A 20,385-nucleotide genomic window follows, 5' to 3' on the forward strand; every position below is an offset into this window, starting at 1 on the left:
TTCACCTTTCTGAAGCATGACGTTATGGGGGGGGGTGTTATCTCTTTTGTCAAAAATCAGCCGTTTTTGCTTGAACATTAAATGCATCCAAATGGTATTTAATTCACTTCCCGGGGTGAAGAAACACTTTTTGAGACCTCAGAGTGAGCAGATTTGCCATTTCATGCACTTTTAACCATTCCACAAATCTTGTGTTTAGGGCTAGCATGAAAATCACTTTAAACATGCTAATTTTAGCTCTAAAACTAATAATCCACCTACAAATGTGAACTGACGTTCAAAAATAAAACATTTGAAAACGGACCATTTTTCACCTTTCTGAAGCATGACGTAATGGGGGGTGTTATCTCTTTTGTCAAAAATCAGCCGTTTTTGCTTGAACATTAAATGCCTCCAAATGGTATTTAATTCACTTCCCGGGCCCCTGGAAGCATGAAAATCACTTTAAACATGCTAATTTTAGCTCTAAAACTAATAATCCACCTACAAATGTGAACTGACGTTCAAAAATAAAACATTTGAAAATGGACCATTTTTCACCTTTCTGAAGCATGACGTAATGGGGGGTGTTATCTCTTTTGTCAAAAATCAGCCGTTTTTGCTTGAACATTAAATGCCTCCGAATGGTATTTAATTCACTTCCCGTGCCCCTGGAAGCATGAAAATCACTTTAAACATGATAATTTTAGCTCTAAAACTAATAATCCACCTACAAATGTGAACTGACATTCAAAAATAAAACATTTGAAAACGGACCATTTTTCACCTTTCTGAAGCATGACTTAATGGGGGTGTGTTATCTCTTTTGTCAAAAATCAGCCGTTTTTGCTTGAACATTAAATGCGTCCAAATGGTATTTAATTCACTTCCCGGGGTGAAGAAACACTTTTTGAGACCTCAGAGTGAGCAAATTTGCCATTTTCATGCACTTTTAACCATTCCACAAATCTTGTGTTTAGGGCCCCTGGAAGCATGAAAATCACTTTAAACATGCTAATTTTAGCTCTAAAACTAATAATCCACCTACAAATGTGAACTGACGTTCAAAAATAAAACATTTGAAAACGGACCATTTTTCACCTTTCTGAAGCATGACGTAATGGTGGGTGTTATCTCTTTTGTCAAAAATCAGCCGTTTTTGCTTGAACATTAAATGCCTCCAAATGGTATTTAATTCACTTCCCGGACCCCTGGAAGCATGAAAATCACTTTAAACATGCTAATTTTAGCTCTAAAACTAATAATCCACCTTCAAATGTGAACTGACGTTCAAAAATAAAACATTTGAAAACAGACCATTTTTCACCTTTCTGAAGAATGACGTAATGGGGGGTGTTATCTCTTTTGTCAAAAATCAGCTGTTTTTGCTTGAACATTAAATGCCTCCAAATGGTATTTAAGTCACTTCCCGGGCCCCTGGAAGCATGAAAATCACTTTAAACATGCTAATTTTAGCTCTAAAACTAATAATCCACCTACAAATGTGAACTGACGTTCAAAAATAAAACATTTGAAAATGGACAATTTTTCACCTTTCTGAAGCATGACGTTATGGGGGGGGGTGTTATCTCTTTTGTCAAAAATCAGCCGTTTTTGCTTGAACATTAAATGCATCCAAATGGTATTTAATTCACTTCCCGGGGTGAAGAAACACTTTTTGAGACCTCAGAGTGAGCAGATTTGCCATTTCATGCACTTTTAACCATTCCACAAATCTTGTGTTTAGGGCTAGCATGAAAATCACTTTAAACATGCTAATTTTAGCTCTAAAACTAATAATCCACCTACAAATGTGAACTGACGTTCAAAAATAAAACATTTGAAAACGGACCATTTTTCACCTTTCTGAAGCATGACGTAATGGGGGGTGTTATCTCTTTTGTCAAAAATCAGCCGTTTTTGCTTGAACATTAAATGCCTCCAAATGGTATTTAATTCACTTCCCGGGCCCCTGGAAGCATGAAAATCACTTTAAACATGCTAATTTTAGCTCTAAAACTAATAATCCACCTACAAATGTGAACTGACGTTCAAAAATAAAACATTTGAAAATGGACCATTTTTCACCTTTCTGAAGCATGACGTAATGGGGGGTGTTATCTCTTTTGTCAAAAATCAGCCGTTTTTGCTTGAACATTAAATGCCTCCAAATGGTATTTAATTCACTTCCCGGGCCCCTGGAAGCATGAAAATCACTTTAAACATGATAATTTTAGCTCTAAAACTAATAATCCACCTACAAATGTGAACTGACATTCAAAAATAAAACATTTGAAAACGGACCATTTTTCACCTTTCTGAAGCATGACGTAATGGGGGTGTGTTATCTCTTTTGTCAAAAATCAGCCGTTTTTGCTTGAACATTAAATGCCTCCAAATGGTATTTAATTCACTTCCCGGGGTGAAGAAACACTTTTTGAGACCTCAGAGTGAGCAAATTGGCCATTTTCATGCACTTTTAACCATTCCAAAAATCTTGTGTTTAGGGCCCCTGGAAGCATGAAAATCACTTTAAACATGCTAATTTTAGCTCTAAAACTAATAATCCACCTACAAATGTGAACTGACGTTCAAAAATAAAACATTTGAAAACGGACCATTTTTCACCTTTCTGAAGCATGACGTAATGGGGGGGGTGTTATCTCTTTTGTCAAAAATCAGCCGTTTTTGCTTGAACATTAAATGCCTCCGAATGGTATTTAATTCACTTCCCGGGCCCCTGGAAGCATGAAAATCACTTTAAACATGATAATTTTAGCTCTAAAACTAATAATCCACCTACAAATGTGAACTGACATTCAAAAATAAAACATTTGAAAACAGACCATTTTTCACCTTTCTGAAGCATGACTTAATGGGGGTGTGTTATCTCTTTTGTCAAAAATCAGCCGTTTTTGCTTGAACATTAAATGCGTCCAAATGGTATTTAATTCACTTCCCGGGGTGAAGAAACACTTTTTGAGACCTCAGAGTGAGCAAATTTGCCATTTTCATGCACTTTTAACCATTCCACAAATCTTGCGTTTAGAGCCCCTGGAAGCATGAAAATCACTTTAAACATGCTGATTTTAGCTCTAAAACTAATAATCCACCTACAAATGTGAACTGACGTTCAAAAAGAAAACATTTGAAAACAGACAATTTTTCACCTTTCTGAAGCATGACGTAATGGGGGGGTGTTATCTCTTTTGTTAAAATTCAGTCATTTTTGCTTGAACATTAAATGCCTCCAAATGGTATTTAATTCACTTCCCGGGGTGAAGAAACACTTTTTGAGAACTCAGAGTGAGTAAATTGGCCATTTTCATGCACTTTTAACAATTCCACAAATCTTGTGTTTAGGGTCCCTGGAAGCATGAAAATCACTTTAAACATGCTAATTTAAGCTCTAAAATGGATGATCCACCTACAAATGTGAACTGACGTTCAAAAATAAAACATTTGAAAACGGACAATTTTTCACCTTTCTGAAGCATGGCGTAATGGGGGGGTGTTATCTCTTCTGTCAAAAATCAGCCGTTTTTGCTTGAACATTAAATGCCTCCAAATGGTATTTAATTCACTTCCCGGGGTGAAGAAACACTTTTTGAGACCTCAGAGTGAGCAAATTGGCCATTTTCATGCACTTTTAACCATTCCACAAATCTTGTGTTTAGAGCCCCTGGAAGCATGAAAATCACTTTAAACATGCTAATTTTAGCTCTAAAACTAATAATCCACCTACAAATGTGAACTGACGTTCAAAAATAAAACATTTGAAAACAGACCATTTTTCACCTTTCTGAAGAATGACGTAATGGGGGGTGTTATCTCTTTTGTCAAAAATCAGCTGTTTTTGCTTGAACATTAAATGCCTCCAAATGGTATTTAAGTCACTTCCCGGGCCCCTGGAAGCATGAAAATCACTTTAAACATGCTAATTTTAGCTCTAAAACTAATAATCCACCTACAAATGTGAACTGACGTTCAAAAATAAAACATTTGAAAATGGACAATTTTTCACCTTTCTGAAGCATGACGTTATGGGGGGGGGTGTTATCTCTTTTGTCAAAAATCAGCCGTTTTTGCTTGAACATTAAATGCGTCCAAATGGTATTTAATTCACTTCCCGGGGTGAAGAAACACTTTTTGAGACCTCAGAGTGAGCAAATTTGCCATTTTCATGCACTTTTAACCATTCCACAAATCTTGTGTTTAGGGCTAGCATGAAAATCACTTTAAACATGCTAATTTTAGCTCTAAAACTTATAATCCACCTACAAATGTGAACTGACGTTCAAAAATAAAACATTTGAAAACGGACCATTTTTCACCTTTCTGAAGCATGACGTAATGGGGGGTGTTATCTCTTTTGTCAAAAATCAGCCATTTTTGCTTGAACATTAAATGCCTCCAAATGGTATTTAATTCACTTCCCGGGGTGAAGAAACACTTTTTGAGACCTCAGAGTGAGCAAATTGGCCATTTTCATGCACTTTTAACCATTCCACAAATCTTGTGTTTAGAGCCCCTAGAAGCATGAAAATCACTATAAACATGCTAATTTTAGCTCTAAAACTAATAATCCACCTACAAATGTGAACTGACGTTCAAAAATAAAACATTTGAAAACGGACCATTTTTCACCTTTCTGAAGAATGACGTAATGGGGGGTGTTATCTCTTTTGTCAAAAATCAGCTGTTTTTGCTTGAACATTAAATGCCTCCAAATGGTATTTAAGTCACTTCCCGGGCCCCTGGAAGCATGAAAATCACTTTAAACATGCTAATTTTAGCTCTTAAACTAATAATCCACCTACAAATGTGAACTGACGTTCAAAAATAAAACATTTGAAAACGGACCATTTTTCACCTTTCTGAAGCATGACGTAACGGGGGGTGTTATCTCTTTTGTCAAAAATCAGCCTTTTTTGCTTGAACATTAAATGCCTCCAAATGGTATTTAATTCACTTCCCGGGCGCCTGGAAGCATGAAAATCACTTTAAACATGATAATTTTAGCTCTAAAACTAATAATCCACCTACAAATGTGAACTGACATTCAAAAATAAAACATTTGAAAACGGACCATTTTTCACCTTTCTGAAGCATGACGTAATGGGGGGGGTGTTATCTCTTTTGTCAAAAATCAGCCGTTTTTGCTTGAACATTAAATGCCTCCAAATGGTATTTAATTCACTTCCCGGGCCCCTGGAAGCATGAAAATCACTTTAAACATGATAATTTTAGCTCTAAAACTAATAATCCACCTACAAATGTGAACTGACGTTCAAAAATAAAACATTTGAAAACGGACCATTTTTCACCTTTCTGAAGCATGACGTAATGGGGGGGTGTTATCTCTTTTGTCAAAAATCTGCCATTTTTGCTTGAACATTAAATGCTTCCAAATGGTATTTAATTCACTTCCCGGGGTGAAGAAACACTTTTTGAGACCTCAGAGTGAGCAAATTGGCCATTTTCGCGCACTTTTAACCATTCCAAAAATCTTGTGTTTAGAGCCCCTGGAAGCATGAAAATCACTTTAAACATGCTAATTTTAGCTCTAAAACTAATAATCCACCTACAAATGTGAACTGACGTTCAAAAATAAAACATTTGAAAACGGACCATTTTTCACCTTTCTGAAGCATGACGTAACGGGGGGTGTTATCTCTTTTGTCAAAAATCAGCCTTTTTTGCTTGAACATTAAATGCCTCCAAATGGTATTTAATTCACTTCCCGGGCGCCTGGAAGCATGAAAATCACTTTAAACATGATAATTTTAGCTCTAAAACTAATAATCCACCTACAAATGTGAACTGACATTCAAAAATAAAACATTTGAAAACGGACCATTTTTCACCTTTCTGAAGCATGACGTAATGGGGGGGGGTGTTATCTCTTTTGTCAAAAATCAGCCGTTTTTGCTTGAACATTAAATGCCTCCAAATGGTATTTAATTCACTTCCCGGGCCCCTGGAAGCATGAAAATCACTTTAAACATGATAATTTTAGCTCTAAAACTAATAATCCACCTACAAATGTGAACTGACGTTCAAAAATAAAACATTTGAAAACGGACCATTTTTCACCTTTCTGAAGCATGACGTAATGGGGGGGTGTTATCTCTTTTGTCAAAAATCTGCCATTTTTGCTTGAACATTAAATGCTTCCAAATGGTATTTAATTCACTTCCCGGGGTGAAGAAACACTTTTTGAGACCTCAGAGTGAGCAAATTGGCCATTTTCGCGCACTTTTAACCATTCCAAAAATCTTGTGTTTAGAGCCCCTGGAAGCATGAAAATCACTTTAAACATGCTAATTTTAGCTCTAAAACTAATAATCCACCTACAAATGTGAACTGACGTTCAAAAAGAAAACATTTGAAAAGGGACCATTTTTCACCTTTCTGAAGAATGACGTAATGGGCGGTGTTATCTCTTTTGTCAAAAATCAGCTGTTTTTGTTTGAACATTAAATGCCTCCAAATGGTATTTAATTCACTTCCCGGGCCCCTGGAAGCATGAAAATCACTTTAAACATGCTAATTTTAGCTCTAAAACTGATGATCCACCTACAAATGTGAACTGACATTCAAAAATAAAACATTTGAAAACTTACCATTTTTCACCTTTCTGAAGTATGACGTAATGGGGGGTGTAATCTCTTTTGTCAAAAATCAGCCGTTTTTGCTTGAACATTAAATGCCTCCAAATGGTATTTAATTTACTTCCCGGGCCCCTGGAAGCATGAAAATCACTTTAAACATGCTAATTTTAGCTCTAAAACTAATAATCCACCTACAAATGTGAACTGACGTTCAAAAATAAAACATTTGAAAACGGACCATTTTTCACCTTTCTGAAGCATGACGTAATGGGGGGGTGTTATCTCTTTTGTCAAAAATCTGCCATTTTTGCTTGAACATTAAATGCTTCCAAATGGTATTTAATTCACTTCCCGGGGTGAAGAAACACTTTTTGAGACCTCAGAGTGAGCAAATTGGCCATTTTCATGCACTTTTAACCATTCCACAAATCTTGTGTTTAGGGCCCCTGGAAGCATGAAAATCACTTTAAACATGCTAATTTTAGCTCTAAAACTGATGATCCACCTACAAATGTGAACTGACATTAAAAAATAAAACATTTGAAAACGGACAATTTTTCACCTTTCTGAAGCATGACGTAATGGGGGGGTGTTATCTCTTTTGTCAAAAATCAGCCATTTTTGCTTGAACATTAAATGCCTCCAAATGGTATTTAATTCACTTCCCGGGGTGAAGAAACACTTTTTGAGACCTCAGAGTGAGCAAATTGGCCATTTTCATGCACTTTTAACCATTCCACAAATCTTGTGTTTAGAGCCCCTGGAAGCATGAAAATCACTTTAAACATGCTAATTTTAGCTCTAAAACTAATAATCCACCTACAAATGTGAACTGACGTTCAAAAATAAAACATTTGAAAACGGACCATTTTTCACCTTTCTGAAGAATGACGTAATGGGGGGTGTTATCTCTTTTGTCAAAAATCAGCTGTTTTTGCTTGAACATTAAATGCCTCCAAATGGTATTTAAGTCACTTCCCGGGCCCCTGGAAGCATGAAAATCACTTTAAACATGCTAATTTTAGCTCTTAAACTAATAATCCACCTACAAATGTGAACTGACGTTCAAAAATAAAACATTTGAAAATGGACAATTTTTCACCTTTCTGAAGCATGACGTTATGGGGGGGTGTTATCTCTTTTGTCAAAAATCAGCTGTTTTTGCTTGAACATTAAATGCCTCCAAATGGTATTTAAGTCACTTCCCGTGCCCCTGGAAGCATGAAAATCACTTTAAACATGATAATTTTAGCTCTAAAACTAATAATCCACCTACAAATGTGAACTGACATTCAAAAATAAAACATTTGAAAACGGACCATTTTTCACCTTTCTGAAGCATGACTTAATGGGGGTGTGTTATCTCTTTTGTCAAAAATCAGCCGTTTTTGCTTGAACATTAAATGCGTCCAAATGGTATTTAATTCACTTCCCGGGGTGAAGAAACACTTTTTGAGACCTCAGAGTGAGCAAATTTGCCATTTTCATGCACTTTTAACCATTCCACAAATCTTGTGTTTAGGGCCCCTGGAAGCATGAAAATCACTTTAAACATGCTAATTTTAGCTCTAAAACTAATAATCCACCTACAAATGTGAACTGACGTTCAAAAATAAAACATTTGAAAACGGACCATTTTTCACCTTTCTGAAGAATGACGTAATGGGGGGTGTTATCTCTTTTGTCAAAAATCAGCTGTTTTTGCTTGAACATTAAATGCCTCCAAATGGTATTTAAGTCACTTCCCGTGCCCCTGGAAGCATGAAAATCACTTTAAACATGATAATTTTAGCTCTAAAACTAATAATCCACCTACAAATGTGAACTGACATTCAAAAATAAAACATTTGAAAACGGACCATTTTTCACCTTTCTGAAGCATGACTTAATGGGGGTGTGTTATCTCTTTTGTCAAAAATCAGCCGTTTTTGCTTGAACATTAAATGCGTCCAAATGGTATTTAATTCACTTCCCGGGGTGAAGAAACACTTTTTGAGACCTCAGAGTGAGCAAATTTGCCATTTTCATGCACTTTTAACCATTCCACAAATCTTGTGTTTAGGGCCCCTGGAAGCATGAAAATCACTTTAAACATGCTAATTTTAGCTCTAAAACTAATAATCCACCTACAAATGTGAACTGACGTTCAAAAATAAAACATTTGAAAACGGACCATTTTTCACCTTTCTGAAGCATGACGTAATGGTGGGTGTTATCTCTTTTGTCAAAAATCAGCCGTTTTTGCTTGAACATTAAATGCCTCCAAATGGTATTTAATTCACTTCCCGGACCCCTGGAAGCATGAAAATCACTTTAAACATGCTAATTTTAGCTCTAAAACTAATAATCCACCTTCAAATGTGAACTGACGTTCAAAAATAAAACATTTGAAAACAGACCATTTTTCACCTTTCTGAAGAATGACGTAATGGGGGGTGTTATCTCTTTTGTCAAAAATCAGCTGTTTTTGCTTGAACATTAAATGCCTCCAAATGGTATTTAAGTCACTTCCCGGGCCCCTGGAAGCATGAAAATCACTTTAAACATGCTAATTTTAGCTCTAAAACTAATAATCCACCTACAAATGTGAACTGACGTTCAAAAATAAAACATTTGAAAATGGACAATTTTTCACCTTTCTGAAGCATGACGTTATGGGGGGGGGTGTTATCTCTTTTGTCAAAAATCAGCCGTTTTTGCTTGAACATTAAATGCATCCAAATGGTATTTAATTCACTTCCCGGGGTGAAGAAACACTTTTTGAGACCTCAGAGTGAGCAGATTTGCCATTTCATGCACTTTTAACCATTCCACAAATCTTGTGTTTAGGGCTAGCATGAAAATCACTTTAAACATGCTAATTTTAGCTCTAAAACTAATAATCCACCTACAAATGTGAACTGACGTTCAAAAATAAAACATTTGAAAACGGACCATTTTTCACCTTTCTGAAGCATGACGTAATGGGGGGTGTTATCTCTTTTGTCAAAAATCAGCCGTTTTTGCTTGAACATTAAATGCCTCCAAATGGTATTTAATTCACTTCCCGGGCCCCTGGAAGCATGAAAATCACTTTAAACATGCTAATTTTAGCTCTAAAACTAATAATCCACCTACAAATGTGAACTGACGTTCAAAAATAAAACATTTGAAAATGGACCATTTTTCACCTTTCTGAAGCATGACGTAATGGGGGGTGTTATCTCTTTTGTCAAAAATCAGCCGTTTTTGCTTGAACATTAAATGCCTCCAAATGGTATTTAATTCACTTCCCGGGCCCCTGGAAGCATGAAAATCACTTTAAACATGATAATTTTAGCTCTAAAACTAATAATCCACCTACAAATGTGAACTGACATTCAAAAATAAAACATTTGAAAACGGACCATTTTTCACCTTTCTGAAGCATGACGTAATGGGGGTGTGTTATCTCTTTTGTCAAAAATCAGCCGTTTTTGCTTGAACATTAAATGCCTCCAAATGGTATTTAATTCACTTCCCGGGGTGAAGAAACACTTTTTGAGACCTCAGAGTGAGCAAATTGGCCATTTTCATGCACTTTTAACCATTCCAAAAATCTTGTGTTTAGGGCCCCTGGAAGCATGAAAATCACTTTAAACATGCTAATTTTAGCTCTAAAACTAATAATCCACCTACAAATGTGAACTGACGTTCAAAAATAAAACATTTGAAAACGGACCATTTTTCACCTTTCTGAAGCATGACGTAATGGGGGGGGTGTTATCTCTTTTGTCAAAAATCAGCCGTTTTTGCTTGAACATTAAATGCCTCCGAATGGTATTTAATTCACTTCCCGGGCCCCTGGAAGCATGAAAATCACTTTAAACATGATAATTTTAGCTCTAAAACTAATAATCCACCTACAAATGTGAACTGACATTCAAAAATAAAACATTTGAAAACAGACCATTTTTCACCTTTCTGAAGCATGACTTAATGGGGGTGTGTTATCTCTTTTGTCAAAAATCAGCCGTTTTTGCTTGAACATTAAATGCGTCCAAATGGTATTTAATTCACTTCCCGGGGTGAAGAAACACTTTTTGAGACCTCAGAGTGAGCAAATTTGCCATTTTCATGCACTTTTAACCATTCCACAAATCTTGCGTTTAGAGCCCCTGGAAGCATGAAAATCACTTTAAACATGCTGATTTTAGCTCTAAAACTAATAATCCACCTACAAATGTGAACTGACGTTCAAAAAGAAAACATTTGAAAACAGACAATTTTTCACCTTTCTGAAGCATGACGTAATGGGGGGGTGTTATCTCTTTTGTTAAAATTCAGTCATTTTTGCTTGAACATTAAATGCCTCCAAATGGTATTTAATTCACTTCCCGGGGTGAAGAAACACTTTTTGAGAACTCAGAGTGAGTAAATTGGCCATTTTCATGCACTTTTAACAATTCCACAAATCTTGTGTTTAGGGTCCCTGGAAGCATGAAAATCACTTTAAACATGCTAATTTAAGCTCTAAAATGGATGATCCACCTACAAATGTGAACTGACGTTCAAAAATAAAACATTTGAAAACGGACAATTTTTCACCTTTCTGAAGCATGGCGTAATGGGGGGGTGTTATCTCTTCTGTCAAAAATCAGCCGTTTTTGCTTGAACATTAAATGCCTCCAAATGGTATTTAATTCACTTCCCGGGGTGAAGAAACACTTTTTGAGACCTCAGAGTGAGCAAATTGGCCATTTTCATGCACTTTTAACCATTCCACAAATCTTGTGTTTAGAGCCCCTGGAAGCATGAAAATCACTTTAAACATGCTAATTTTAGCTCTAAAACTAATAATCCACCTACAAATGTGAACTGACGTTCAAAAATAAAACATTTGAAAACAGACCATTTTTCACCTTTCTGAAGAATGACGTAATGGGGGGTGTTATCTCTTTTGTCAAAAATCAGCTGTTTTTGCTTGAACATTAAATGCCTCCAAATGGTATTTAAGTCACTTCCCGGGCCCCTGGAAGCATGAAAATCACTTTAAACATGCTAATTTTAGCTCTAAAACTAATAATCCACCTACAAATGTGAACTGACGTTCAAAAATAAAACATTTGAAAATGGACAATTTTTCACCTTTCTGAAGCATGACGTTATGGGGGGGGGTGTTATCTCTTTTGTCAAAAATCAGCCGTTTTTGCTTGAACATTAAATGCGTCCAAATGGTATTTAATTCACTTCCCGGGGTGAAGAAACACTTTTTGAGACCTCAGAGTGAGCAAATTTGCCATTTTCATGCACTTTTAACCATTCCACAAATCTTGTGTTTAGGGCTAGCATGAAAATCACTTTAAACATGCTAATTTTAGCTCTAAAACTAATAATCCACCTACAAATGTGAACTGACGTTCAAAAATAAAACATTTGAAAACGGACCATTTTTCACCTTTCTGAAGAATGACGTAATGGGGGGTGTTATCTCTTTTGTCAAAAATCAGCTGTTTTTGCTTGAACATTAAATGCCTCCAAATGGTATTTAAGTCACTTCCCGTGCCCCTGGAAGCATGAAAATCACTTTAAACATGATAATTTTAGCTCTAAAACTAATAATCCACCTACAAATGTGAACTGACATTCAAAAATAAAACATTTGAAAACGGACCATTTTTCACCTTTCTGAAGCATGACTTAATGGGGGTGTGTTATCTCTTTTGTCAAAAATCAGCCGTTTTTGCTTGAACATTAAATGCGTCCAAATGGTATTTAATTCACTTCCCGGGGTGAAGAAACACTTTTTGAGACCTCAGAGTGAGCAAATTTGCCATTTTCATGCACTTTTAACCATTCCACAAATCTTGTGTTTAGGGCCCCTGGAAGCATGAAAATCACTTTAAACATGCTAATTTTAGCTCTAAAACTAATAATCCACCTACAAATGTGAACTGACGTTCAAAAATAAAACATTTGAAAACGGACCATTTTTCACCTTTCTGAAGCATGACGTAATGGTGGGTGTTATCTCTTTTGTCAAAAATCAGCCGTTTTTGCTTGAACATTAAATGCCTCCAAATGGTATTTAATTCACTTCCCGGACCCCTGGAAGCATGAAAATCACTTTAAACATGCTAATTTTAGCTCTAAAACTAATAATCCACCTTCAAATGTGAACTGACGTTCAAAAATAAAACATTTGAAAACAGACCATTTTTCACCTTTCTGAAGAATGACGTAATGGGGGGTGTTATCTCTTTTGTCAAAAATCAGCTGTTTTTGCTTGAACATTAAATGCCTCCAAATGGTATTTAAGTCACTTCCCGGGCCCCTGGAAGCATGAAAATCACTTTAAACATGCTAATTTTAGCTCTAAAACTAATAATCCACCTACAAATGTGAACTGACGTTCAAAAATAAAACATTTGAAAATGGACAATTTTTCACCTTTCTGAAGCATGACGTTATGGGGGGGGGTGTTATCTCTTTTGTCAAAAATCAGCCGTTTTTGCTTGAACATTAAATGCATCCAAATGGTATTTAATTCACTTCCCGGGGTGAAGAAACACTTTTTGAGACCTCAGAGTGAGCAGATTTGCCATTTCATGCACTTTTAACCATTCCACAAATCTTGTGTTTAGGGCTAGCATGAAAATCACTTTAAACATGCTAATTTTAGCTCTAAAACTAATAATCCACCTACAAATGTGAACTGACGTTCAAAAATAAAACATTTGAAAACGGACCATTTTTCACCTTTCTGAAGCATGACGTAATGGGGGGTGTTATCTCTTTTGTCAAAAATCAGCCGTTTTTGCTTGAACATTAAATGCCTCCAAATGGTATTTAATTCACTTCCCGGGCCCCTGGAAGCATGAAAATCACTTTAAACATGCTAATTTTAGCTCTAAAACTAATAATCCACCTACAAATGTGAACTGACGTTCAAAAATAAAACATTTGAAAATGGACCATTTTTCACCTTTCTGAAGCATGACGTAATGGGGGGTGTTATCTCTTTTGTCAAAAATCAGCCGTTTTTGCTTGAACATTAAATGCCTCCAAATGGTATTTAATTCACTTCCCGGGCCCCTGGAAGCATGAAAATCACTTTAAACATGATAATTTTAGCTCTAAAACTAATAATCCACCTACAAATGTGAACTGACATTCAAAAATAAAACATTTGAAAACGGACCATTTTTCACCTTTCTGAAGCATGACGTAATGGGGGTGTGTTATCTCTTTTGTCAAAAATCAGCCGTTTTTGCTTGAACATTAAATGCCTCCAAATGGTATTTAATTCACTTCCCGGGGTGAAGAAACACTTTTTGAGACCTCAGAGTGAGCAAATTGGCCATTTTCATGCACTTTTAACCATTCCAAAAATCTTGTGTTTAGGGCCCCTGGAAGCATGAAAATCACTTTAAACATGCTAATTTTAGCTCTAAAACTAATAATCCACCTACAAATGTGAACTGACGTTCAAAAATAAAACATTTGAAAACGGACCATTTTTCACCTTTCTGAAGCATGACGTAATGGGGGGGGTGTTATCTCTTTTGTCAAAAATCAGCCGTTTTTGCTTGAACATTAAATGCCTCCGAATGGTATTTAATTCACTTCCCGGGCCCCTGGAAGCATGAAAATCACTTTAAACATGATAATTTTAGCTCTAAAACTAATAATCCACCTACAAATGTGAACTGACATTCAAAAATAAAACATTTGAAAACAGACCATTTTTCACCTTTCTGAAGCATGACTTAATGGGGGTGTGTTATCTCTTTTGTCAAAAATCAGCCGTTTTTGCTTGAACATTAAATGCGTCCAAATGGTATTTAATTCACTTCCCGGGGTGAAGAAACACTTTTTGAGACCTCAGAGTGAGCAAATTTGCCATTTTCATGCACTTTTAACCATTCCACAAATCTTGCGTTTAGAGCCCCTGGAAGCATGAAAATCACTTTAAACATGCTGATTTTAGCTCTAAAACTAATAATCCACCTACAAATGTGAACTGACGTTCAAAAAGAAAACATTTGAAAACAGACAATTTTTCACCTTTCTGAAGCATGACGTAATGGGGGGGTGTTATCTCTTTTGTTAAAATTCAGTCATTTTTGCTTGAACATTAAATGCCTCCAAATGGTATTTAATTCACTTCCCGGGGTGAAGAAACACTTTTTGAGAACTCAGAGTGAGTAAATTGGCCATTTTCATGCACTTTTAACAATTCCACAAATCTTGTGTTTAGGGTCCCTGGAAGCATGAAAATCACTTTAAACATGCTAATTTAAGCTCTAAAATGGATGATCCACCTACAAATGTGAACTGACGTTCAAAAATAAAACATTTGAAAACGGACAATTTTTCACCTTTCTGAAGCATGGCGTAATGGGGGGGTGTTATCTCTTCTGTCAAAAATCAGCCGTTTTTGCTTGAACATTAAATGCCTCCAAATGGTATTTAATTCACTTCCCGGGGTGAAGAAACACTTTTTGAGACCTCAGAGTGAGCAAATTGGCCATTTTCATGCACTTTTAACCATTCCACAAATCTTGTGTTTAGAGCCCCTGGAAGCATGAAAATCACTTTAAACATGCTAATTTTAGCTCTAAAACTAATAATCCACCTACAAATGTGAACTGACGTTCAAAAATAAAACATTTGAAAACAGACCATTTTTCACCTTTCTGAAGAATGACGTAATGGGGGGTGTTATCTCTTTTGTCAAAAATCAGCTGTTTTTGCTTGAACATTAAATGCCTCCAAATGGTATTTAAGTCACTTCCCGGGCCCCTGGAAGCATGAAAATCACTTTAAACATGCTAATTTTAGCTCTAAAACTAATAATCCACCTACAAATGTGAACTGACGTTCAAAAATAAAACATTTGAAAATGGACAATTTTTCACCTTTCTGAAGCATGACGTTATGGGGGGGGGTGTTATCTCTTTTGTCAAAAATCAGCCGTTTTTGCTTGAACATTAAATGCGTCCAAATGGTATTTAATTCACTTCCCGGGGTGAAGAAACACTTTTTGAGACCTCAGAGTGAGCAAATTTGCCATTTTCATGCACTTTTAACCATTCCACAAATCTTGTGTTTAGGGCTAGCATGAAAATCACTTTAAACATGCTAATTTTAGCTCTAAAACTTATAATCCACCTACAAATGTGAACTGACGTTCAAAAATAAAACATTTGAAAACGGACCATTTTTCACCTTTCTGAAGCATGACGTAATGGGGGGTGTTATCTCTTTTGTCAAAAATCAGCCATTTTTGCTTGAACATTAAATGCCTCCAAATGGTATTTAATTCACTTCCCGGGGTGAAGAAACACTTTTTGAGACCTCAGAGTGAGCAAATTGGCCATTTTCATGCACTTTTAACCATTCCACAAATCTTGTGTTTAGAGCCCCTGGAAGCATGAAAATCACTATAAACATGCTAATTTTAGCTCTAAAACTAATAATCCACCTACAAATGTGAACTGACGTTCAAAAATAAAACATTTGAAAACGGACCATTTTTCACCTTTCTGAAGAATGACGTAATGGGGGGTGTTATCTCTTTTGTCAAAAATCAGCTGTTTTTGCTTGAACATTAAATGCCTCCAAATGGTATTTAAGTCACTTCCCGGGCCCCTGGAAGCATGAAAATCACTTTAAACATGCTAATTTTAGCTCTTAAACTAATAATCCACCTACAAATGTGAACTGACGTTCAAAAATAAAACATTTGAAAACGGACCATTTTTCACCTTTCTGAAGCATGACGTAACGGGGGGTGTTATCTCTTTTGTCAAAAATCAGCCTTTTTTGCTTGAACATTAAATGCCTCCAAATGGTATTTAATTCACTTCCCGGGCGCCTGGAAGCATGAAAATCACTTTAAACATGATAATTTTAGCTCTAAAACTAATAATCCACCTACAAATGTGAACTGACATTCAAAAATAAAACATTTGAAAACGGACCATTTTTCACCTTTCTGAAGCATGACGTAATGGGGGGGGTGTTATCTCTTTTGTCAAAAATCAGCCGTTTTTGCTTGAACATTAAATGCCTCCAAATGGTATTTAATTCACTTCCCGGGCCCCTGGAAGCATGAAAATCACTTTAAACATGATAATTTTAGCTCTAAAACTAATAATCCACCTACAAATGTGAACTGACGTTCAAAAATAAAACATTTGAAAACTGACCATTTTTCACCTTTCTGAAGCATGACGTAATGGGGGGGTGTTATCTCTTTTGTCAAAAATCTGCCATTTTTGCTTGAACATTAAATGCTTCCAAATGGTATTTAATTCACTTCCCGGGGTGAAGAAACACTTTTTGAGACCTCAGAGTGAGCAAATTGGCCATTTTCGCGCACTTTTAACCATTCCAAAAATCTTGTGTTTAGAGCCCCTGGAAGCATGAAAATCACTTTAAACATGCTAATTTTAGCTCTAAAACTAATAATCCACCTACAAATGTGAACTGACGTTCAAAAATAAAACATTTGAAAACGGACCATTTTTCACCTTTCTGAAGCATGACGTAACGGGGGGTGTTATCTCTTTTGTCAAAAATCAGCCTTTTTTGCTTGAACATTAAATGCCTCCAAATGGTATTTAATTCACTTCCCGGGCGCCTGGAAGCATGAAAATCACTTTAAACATGATAATTTTAGCTCTAAAACTAATAATCCACCTACAAATGTGAACTGACATTCAAAAATAAAACATTTGAAAACGGACCATTTTTCACCTTTCTGAAGCATGACGTAATGGGGGGGGGTGTTATCTCTTTTGTCAAAAATCAGCCGTTTTTGCTTGAACATTAAATGCCTCCAAATGGTATTTAATTCACTTCCCGGGCCCCTGGAAGCATGAAAATCACTTTAAACATGATAATTTTAGCTCTAAAACTAATAATCCACCTACAAATGTGAACTGACGTTCAAAAATAAAACATTTGAAAACGGACCATTTTTCACCTTTCTGAAGCATGACGTAATGGGGGGGTGTTATCTCTTTTGTCAAAAATCTGCCATTTTTGCTTGAACATTAAATGCTTCCAAATGGTATTTAATTCACTTCCCGGGGTGAAGAAACACTTTTTGAGACCTCAGAGTGAGCAAATTGGCCATTTTCGCGCACTTTTAACCATTCCAAAAATCTTGTGTTTAGAGCCCCTGGAAGCATGAAAATCACTTTAAACATGCTAATTTTAGCTCTAAAACTAATAATCCACCTACAAATGTGAACTGACGTTCAAAAAGAAAACATTTGAAAAGGGACCATTTTTCACCTTTCTGAAGAATGACGTAATGGGCGGTGTTATCTCTTTTGTCAAAAATCAGCTGTTTTTGTTTGAACATTAAATGCCTCCAAATGGTATTTAATTCACTTCCCGGGCCCCTGGAAGCATGAAAATCACTTTAAACATGCTAATTTTAGCTCTAAAACTGATGATCCACCTACAAATGTGAACTGACATTCAAAAATAAAACATTTGAAAACTGACCATTTTTCACCTTTCTGAAGTATGACGTAATGGGGGGTGTAATCTCTTTTGTCAAAAATCAGCCGTTTTTGCTTGAACATTAAATGCCTCCAAATGGTATTTAATTTACTTCCCGGGCCCCTGGAAGCATGAAAATCACTTTAAACATGCTAATTTTAGCTCTAAAACTAATAATCCACCTACAAATGTGAACTGACGTTCAAAAATAAAACATTTGAAAACGGACCATTTTTCACCTTTCTGAAGCATGACGTAATGGGGGGGTGTTATCTCTTTTGTCAAAAATCTGCCATTTTTGCTTGAACATTAAATGCTTCCAAATGGTATTTAATTCACTTCCCGGGGTGAAGAAACACTTTTTGAGACCTCAGAGTGAGCAAATTGGCCATTTTCATGCACTTTTAACCATTCCACAAATCTTGTGTTTAGGGCCCCTGGAAGCATGAAAATCACTTTAAACATGCTAATTTTAGCTCTAAAACTGATGATCCACCTACAAATGTGAACTGACATTAAAAAATAAAACATTTGAAAACGGACAATTTTTCACCTTTCTGAAGCATGACGTAATGGGGGGGTGTTATCTCTTTTGTCAAAAATCAGCCATTTTTGCTTGAACATTAAATGCCTCCAAATGGTATTTAATTCACTTCCCGGGGTGAAGAAACACTTTTTGAGACCTCAGAGTGAGCAAATTGGCCATTTTCATGCACTTTTAACCATTCCACAAATCTTGTGTTTAGAGCCCCTGGAAGCATGAAAATCACTTTAAACATGCTAATTTTAGCTCTAAAACTAATAATCCACCTACAAATGTGAACTGACGTTCAAAAATAAAACATTTGAAAACGGACCATTTTTCACCTTTCTGAAGAATGACGTAATGGGGGGTGTTATCTCTTTTGTCAAAAATCAGCTGTTTTTGCTTGAACATTAAATGCCTCCAAATGGTATTTAAGTCACTTCCCGGGCCCCTGGAAGCATGAAAATCACTTTAAACATGCTAATTTTAGCTCTTAAACTAATAATCCACCTACAAATGTGAACTGACGTTCAAAAATAAAACATTTGAAAATGGACAATTTTTCACCTTTCTGAAGCATGACGTTATGGGGGGGTGTTATCTCTTTTGTCAAAAATCAGCCGTTTGTGCTTGAACATTAAATGCGTCCAAATGGTATTTAATTCACTTCCCGGGGTGAAGAAACACTTTTTGAGACCTCAGAGTGAGCAAATTTGCCATTTTCATGCACTTTTAACCATTCCACAAATCTTGTGTTTAGGGCCCCTGGTAGCATGAAAATCACTTTAAACATGCTAATTTTAGCTCTAAAACTTATAATCCACCTACAAATGTGAACTGACGTTCAAAAATAAAACATTTGAAAACGGACCATTTTTCACCTTTCTGAAGCATGACGTAACGGGGGGTGTTATCTCTTTTGTCAAAAATCAGCCTTTTTTGCTTGAACATTAAATGCCTCCAAATGGTATTTAATTCACTTCCCGGGCCCCTGGAAGCATGAAAATCACTTTAAACATGATAATTTTAGCTCTAAAACTAATAATCCACCTACAAATGTGAACTGACATTCAAAAATAAAACATTTGAAAACGGACCATTTTTCACCTTTCTGAAGCATGACGTAATGGGGGGGTGTTATCTCTTTTGTCAAAAATCAGCCGTTTTTGCTTGAACATTAAATGCCTCCAAATGGTATTTAATTCACTTCCCGGGGTGAAGAAACCCTTTTTGAGACCTCAGAGTGAGCAAATTGGCCATTTTCATGCACTTTTAACCATTCCAAAAATCTTGTGTTTAGGGCCCCTGGAAGCATGAAAATCACTTTAAACATGCTAATTTTAGCTCTAAAACTAATAATCCACCTACAAATGTGAACTGACGTTCAAAAATAAAACATTTGAAAACGGACCATTTTTCACCTTTCTGAAGCATGACGTAATGGGGGGGGTGTTATCTCTTTTGTAAAAAATCAGCCGTTTTTGCTTGAACATTAAATGCCTCCAAATGGTATTTAATTCACTTCCCGGGCCCCTGGAAGCATGAAAATCACTTTAAACATGATAATTTTAGCTCTAAAACTAATAATCCACCTACAAATGTGAACTGACATTCAAAAATAAAACATTTGAAAACGGACCATTTTTCACCTTTCTGAAGCATGACGTAATGGGGGTGTGTTATCTCTTTTGTCAAAAATCAGCCGTTTTTGCTAGAACATTAAATGCATCCAAATGGTATTTAATTCACTTCCCGGGGTGAAGAAACACTTTTTGAGACCTCAGAGTG

The sequence above is a fragment of the Lissotriton helveticus genome, chromosome 3_1 (assembly GCF_964261635.1).
Source record: "Lissotriton helveticus chromosome 3_1, aLisHel1.1, whole genome shotgun sequence".
Classification (NCBI taxonomy): Eukaryota; Metazoa; Chordata; class Amphibia; order Caudata; family Salamandridae; genus Lissotriton; species Lissotriton helveticus.